This window comes from Fringilla coelebs (genome assembly GCF_963513975.1).
Source record: "Fringilla coelebs genome assembly, chromosome: 23".
NCBI lineage: Eukaryota > Metazoa > Chordata > Aves > Passeriformes > Fringillidae > Fringilla > Fringilla coelebs.
The window spans coordinates 4,717,659-4,723,658 of NC_140049.1; positions in this window are offsets into that span (position 1 = coordinate 4,717,659).

The window sequence follows — 6,000 nt, forward strand, 5'->3', positions numbered from 1 at the left end:
ATGGCAGGGAGCTGGAACTGGATGATCTCTAAGATCCATTCCAACCCAAACCATGCAGTGACACTGATAAATGCCTTCTGTTCCGTGGTCTGACAGCTCCTCTGGCACTGGCTGCTGCACATGTTGTGCCAGGAATTGGAGAGATCCCTGAAAGCCTGGGCTCTCCACAGCCAGCTGTTGTTTAAGTGGCTCTGCTCTCCTGCCCCATTAGGACAAGGCAGTGTTTCAGCAGCCACTGGGGAGCTCCAGAGGAGCCTGGGCTGCGTGGGGCTGGCCTGTCCCCAGTGTGCTTTGAGAGGCAGAGTTAGGGGATTACCATCAGTGTGAGGCAAAGGGCTCGCCCAGACCCAGCTGATTACATTAAATGGAGGAAAGGGCTTTACCACGGGCTCTGGATGGTTCTTCCCAGCACCCCAAGAGCAGGGGAGCAGGGTCCCCACAGCTCTGGGCAATCCCTGGTCTCCAGGGCAATGTCCTCCCTGCCCCTGTCCTTTGTGTCTGTCACCTGACAGACACAGTGACACTGAAGGATGGCAGCGAGGGTGGAAGAGGCAGCTCCCACCCCTGGGAGGCTGGAGCTGCCCCCGTGGATGCCTTCAGTTTATCACAGAGTCACAGAAAGGTTGGGCTTGAAAACAACCTTAAAGAACATCTTGTTCCAACCCCCAGACAGGGACACTGGGTGCTGTAGAGCCTTGTACCTCCTGTTTTCTCTTTCACAGACTGCTGTCAGTCTCCCTTTCCCTCTGCCTGTATTTTAGGACCTGCTCCCCTGTTTCAGCCCTGGGTGCCTCCTTGAAGCACATCCTTGCTGCTGGGGGGTGCAGCAGCCACAACCTTGGCCCACTTGGTACTTTGACACCATCACCTTTCTCTCCTGCTTCTTTGCCATCTTTTTTTTGTGCGTTTTCAGGCCTGATCTCCTCCAAAAGGTTCCGTTGTTCTCCAGCACAATAGGTGCCCTTCGGGTGCCTGGGGTGGCCAGAGCAGAGCAGTATCCATCCCACCCCAGTGTGGACACAGACAAGGGCTGGAGGTATCTCTTTCCTCCAGGAGGGTTCAATTTCCTCCCAGGCAATTGTTCCTGCTCCATCCCTTGACAAAAGAAGCCGTTTTTGTTTTTAACCCCCAGTTTATGGACAATTAAGCAGCGGCAAAGGGCAGACAAGTGCTTTCCCCGGCAGAATGGAAGGAGCCAGCCAGGGTCACTGCTCTGCAGGGTCTCTCCTGCAGGGATGTAGCACAAGGAAAGGGTGTTGGGCAATGCTTGGCGTGTACGGGGAGCCTTGTGTGTAAAATCTCTTTAATTGTGTAGTTTGGAGCCCTCTCCTGCCAAGCTTTTAAAATATGCATATCTTGGTGCGAGCACACGGAGGCTCCACCGCCGCCGGAGGGAAGCAGGGCTTGGTTTTCCCTGTTTTTAAATGCTTTAGCAAAGGTTCTCTGGGCAGACTGCCAACAGGCAAATGGGGTTTAACTGTGCCTTATTTTGCCCTTCAGCCTCAGATCTGTGTGTACCTGGAAGGGGAGCTCAGTGCCCTGGCATCTTCCTGCAAGGGCAGTCATATGGGAGCAGGGAAATAAGGGATTTCTGGATATTGTCATAGATTACCTTTAAGATCCCTTCCAACCCAAAGCATTTGATGATCTGATGGTTACAGGGTGCTCTGGGCAGGGCCATATCCTTGGAATTCTCGCTCCTACTGAGCTGGTGCTGCTCCCCTGCACCCTCCCTGCTCTGGGCTGGGCCCTTGGCTGGGCTTTGGGGGTGTTGTTCAGCTGGAGGATGTGTTAAGGGTGGGATGGTGGTGCCTTTTCCTGTTTCTCTGGGTGCTGTTTGCATGGCTGAGTCCAGGCAAGCCTGATGGGTGCAGGGTGGCATCAGCCCTCCCCCATGCCAGAGGTGGGAGGTGGGCACTGAGCACGGAGGGATGGAGCTCTGTTCTCCTTTTTCTTGGAAACAGTCCTGGGGCTGTGGCCATCACCACTTTGAGGAGGACATTTAGGGGCCATTTTGGGTGCCCTGAGGAGCCTCATCCCAGCTGGGAATCCCTTTGTCCAGCAGTGGAGGGTGTTTGACCCATTTCAGGGGGTGGTGAGTCGGGGTCTCATAGGTCAGAAATGAGACTGGCACCAGGAGGAGGGTCCAGTCCCAGCTGTGCCCTCGGGCAGAGCCATCCCCCAGCAGGGACACATTCACTGCCAGGGGATCCCTGCAGAGGAGGGGATCCCTGCAGAGGGAAATCAGGCCCAGGGGATCCCTGCAGAGGGAAATCAGCCCCAGGGGTCCCTGCAGAGCAGCCCCAGCTCCATCTCCCAGCCCCTCCCAGCTCTTGCCCCAGGTAAAACTCTCCTGGCCCGCCGTGGTTGAGCCTGGGATGAATCGAGAGCTTTCACTCGGTGCTTGGTACAGGCTGGTGGGTGATGGTGTCCCTGTCCCAGGGGTGTTTGTCCCTGAGTGTTGGCTGCTCCCTGCTGGGAAGGTGTCAGGGTTCCTGCTCTTTGTCACTCACCACTTTGTGCTCCTGAAAGCCATCCTGTGTGTGGAAGAGCTGGAGCCCTTCTATCCCCATTTCTGACAAAACTCACCACAAACATAAACCCCATGAGCCTCTGTGTGCTTTTCCTCCCACGATTAACGTGCTGCTCTGACACCCACAGGGTTCAGGGTCTGTCTGTGTCTCATCACTGCTCAGAGCCTGAATTTTCAGCGCTGAGGATGCTCAGCAGCAGGGCAGGGAAACCTCCCCGCATGAGCATCCCCGCAGGGCACCGTCACTTTTCTCCTCCTTATGAACCAAGACACGCTCAAATAAATTCGAACATGTCTCCCATCTCCTTCAGCTTCTCACTGGAGCCAGGAGGAGCTGGAATGCTCCCTGACCACTGCTGTTCCCTGCTCAGTGCAGGAGCAGCCGTTCCCTGGCTCCGCACGCTCGTTGCGAGAGCCGCGGCTCAGCCGCACCGACGGCAGCAGGCGCTGCTGGGTTTGTTTAGGAATGATTCATTTCCTTGAGACTTGTGATTCCGATGCTTTTCTGAGCCTGTCGGAGCTCTGCTGCTTTGCTCCAGTGGTTGCATTTCATTTTTAGCTCTCTGAACGCCCTGGCTGGGCGGGCTGGGGTTGGATGTGTGGCTTGTGGGGGAGATGAGCCCGTGGCCCCCTCTGCTCGCCCCAGCAAGGCTGCAAAGCGCAGTCAGGTTTATTTTGAAGCTGACCAGCACAGCTGCTTTGCTTTGCTTCCTCCAAAGCAGCACCGTGGATAGAGGAGGAAAATCCTTTGGGGTTTTATCACGATTTGCTCAGTGCTGGCAGCAGGATCAGGGCTTGCAGCAGGGTCTGTGCTCGAGGTGCTGCTCCATGGGAAGCTGAAGGCTGGGAGGGAGGATGGAAGGGGTGAACATGCATTTGCAAAGGGTTTTCTGCATTTGCAGAGGGCTCAGTTTGCTCTTGGGCTTGGTGCAAGGAAGGAGCTGTGCCCAGAGCGGGCAGTGGGTGATGCTGTGCCCTTCAGGGGGTACCAACCCCTCCCTGGGTTGGTGCTCCAGGGAAATGTGTTCCTGCTCCCACTGGGAGCACTGTGGGATTTGCTCCCTGGCTTTGGGCTGGTGGGCTCCTCTGTGCCTCAGTTTCCCCATCTGTAAATGGCACCAAGCAGCTTCAGGAAGTGTTTGGGATGAAACTCCTGGGGAAGGAAGAGGCGGTTTTGAAATATGGAGCAAGGAGTGAGCACTTCTCCAAAGGTTTTATGGGATTCAGCTTTCTTGAGGCTGGAAAAGCCTGCAGACCCTGCCCTGGCTACCCCAATAATCCCAGTTATTTCCCTTGGCTGGAGGGAAGCCTGAGGTTTCACACAGCTTCCCAAGCTGCCAGCTCTGCCTGCAGCTCCCCATCAATATCCTCCTCTCCTGTGATTTCTTCACTCTGCATCTTCCCTTTCCCACCCTTCTGGCCCATTTCTCCCGAAATCTCTGTGAATTTAGGCTTGAGAACCCTCTTCTCCCTCCTTGCTGGTCTCTAATTGGAGCTGTCTCTGTAACAATTTAACCTCACACTGTTGCACTGGGCCAGAAACCAGACATAAGAAATTTGGGTTTAAAAATGGCCCTGGCTGCTGGGAGTTTGAGTTTTCAGGAGGGATGAGGAAGGAGTGCTGTGAACTGGACATAGCATTGAAGTTTTGAGGGCATCTCACCTTTGCCTGTGCCTCAGTGGGTGCCTGAATGATATTCCACACTTTAAATCCCTCAGAATTAAGGCAGGAAATCTTTCTGCAGCATCAGAAACAAGCCTGGGCTGTTCTCTCCCAGGAATGGAGATTTTCAGGGATGTCTCTCCCATCCTGGTTGCAAGATGCTCTGAGAAAGCACAGGGAACCCAAGGAGGAGCGAGTGGGGAATGCCACCTGGGTCCAGCTGGGTTCCTCACTTGGGACATCTCCTGGGAATTTTGCTTTATTGCTCCATTTTCTTGCCCAACAGCCATGCAATTCCCTTGGAGGAGAGCATTACACAAGCACCTTTATCAGCCAAGTGTGGGACTCAGCCAGAAATATCAGTTAATTTGATAAGAACTGTTTTCTTAACAGAAAACCTGTGTTGATTGGCATAAATTAAATCTTCCTCTTTAATTCTGTATTAATACTCAGCCATTTCAGCATATTGTTTGGGATCAATGACAGATGGCCAGACCCATCTTTTTTGCAGGTCACTTTGTTTATCCCTTAAAAAACTGTCCCAATCAGGAGCTGTTTTCCAGTCCTCTGGAAGGACTCAGGAGATGCTCAGTACTTGCACTCCCAGGAGCTGTTTTGCCAGCTCTGAGTGTTTAGATGGAAGTTATTTGGCTCAGCCAATTTAAAAACATCTAATTTTTATGGCTGCTGTTTAATATCCTCTGTTTCTCTTGGGATGGAGAGGATTTCCTCACCCCTGTACAACAGAAAGACATCTGGATCCCTTCAGGAGCTGGAGCAGTGATAGCTCCTGAATGCTCCTGACTCCTCACTCCCACTCACTGGATCCAGAGAAATAACACCATTGTTAGGCTGAGGATTTGGCATTTATTTCTTCCCTAGCCAGGATACAGCTTGGATAGGCTCCAGGTACCCCAAGCACTGGATTATTTGTCTGGTAGGAATTAAAATTGTTATTTAATACCCTGGGGTACCCCAGGGTACCCCAAAGCACTGGATTATTTACCTGGTGGGAATTAAAATTGTTATTTACCACTTCATCTGCAGAGTCCCACTCCACCACCACCTTCTTGCCCAGTGGCATTTCCTGGGCTGAAGGTTCTGTTTGGCTCTAAGTTGTGTATTTATTTATTTGCTGTGTGTGTAATGCTCCAGTGATCCTTGAGGATCCTGGCACTTTGGAGCCCTTCCCAGCTGCCAGGTGGGAGGGGTTTAATCCCCCAGCAAGCCCAGTCCAATAAAGCAGAAAGCCCTGTTAGCTTTAAGCCCAGGAATGGCCCTGCTGACACTTCAGGATAAGCTGGTGCTTGAACAACTGCCTGAGATCCTTGCTGGGAGCACTGAGCCCCTCTGGAAGCTCATTTCCCAGTGCTGCACTGCCTCACAAGGGGATCTTTGCTCCTGGCAGGAATTCCCATCTCTTTCCTTTCTCTGCTGGATTTTAGCATCCCTGTAGCATCATTCCTACAGCCCCACATCCTCATCATCCCTGCAGATGCATCCTCAGCATCCCCATATCATCATCATCCCTGCATCCTCACATTCCTACATCCCCACATCCTCATCATCCCTGCAGATGCATCCTCAGCATCCCCATATCATCCTCATCATCATCCCTGCATCCTCACATTCCTACATCCCCACATCCTCATCATCCCTGCAGATGCATCCTCAGCATCCCCATATCATCCTCATCATCATCCCTGCAGATGCATCATCAGCATCCCCATATCATCATCCTCATCATCATCCCTGCATCCTCATCACCCCTGCAACTTCATCTCTGCAATTTCATCGTAGCTGC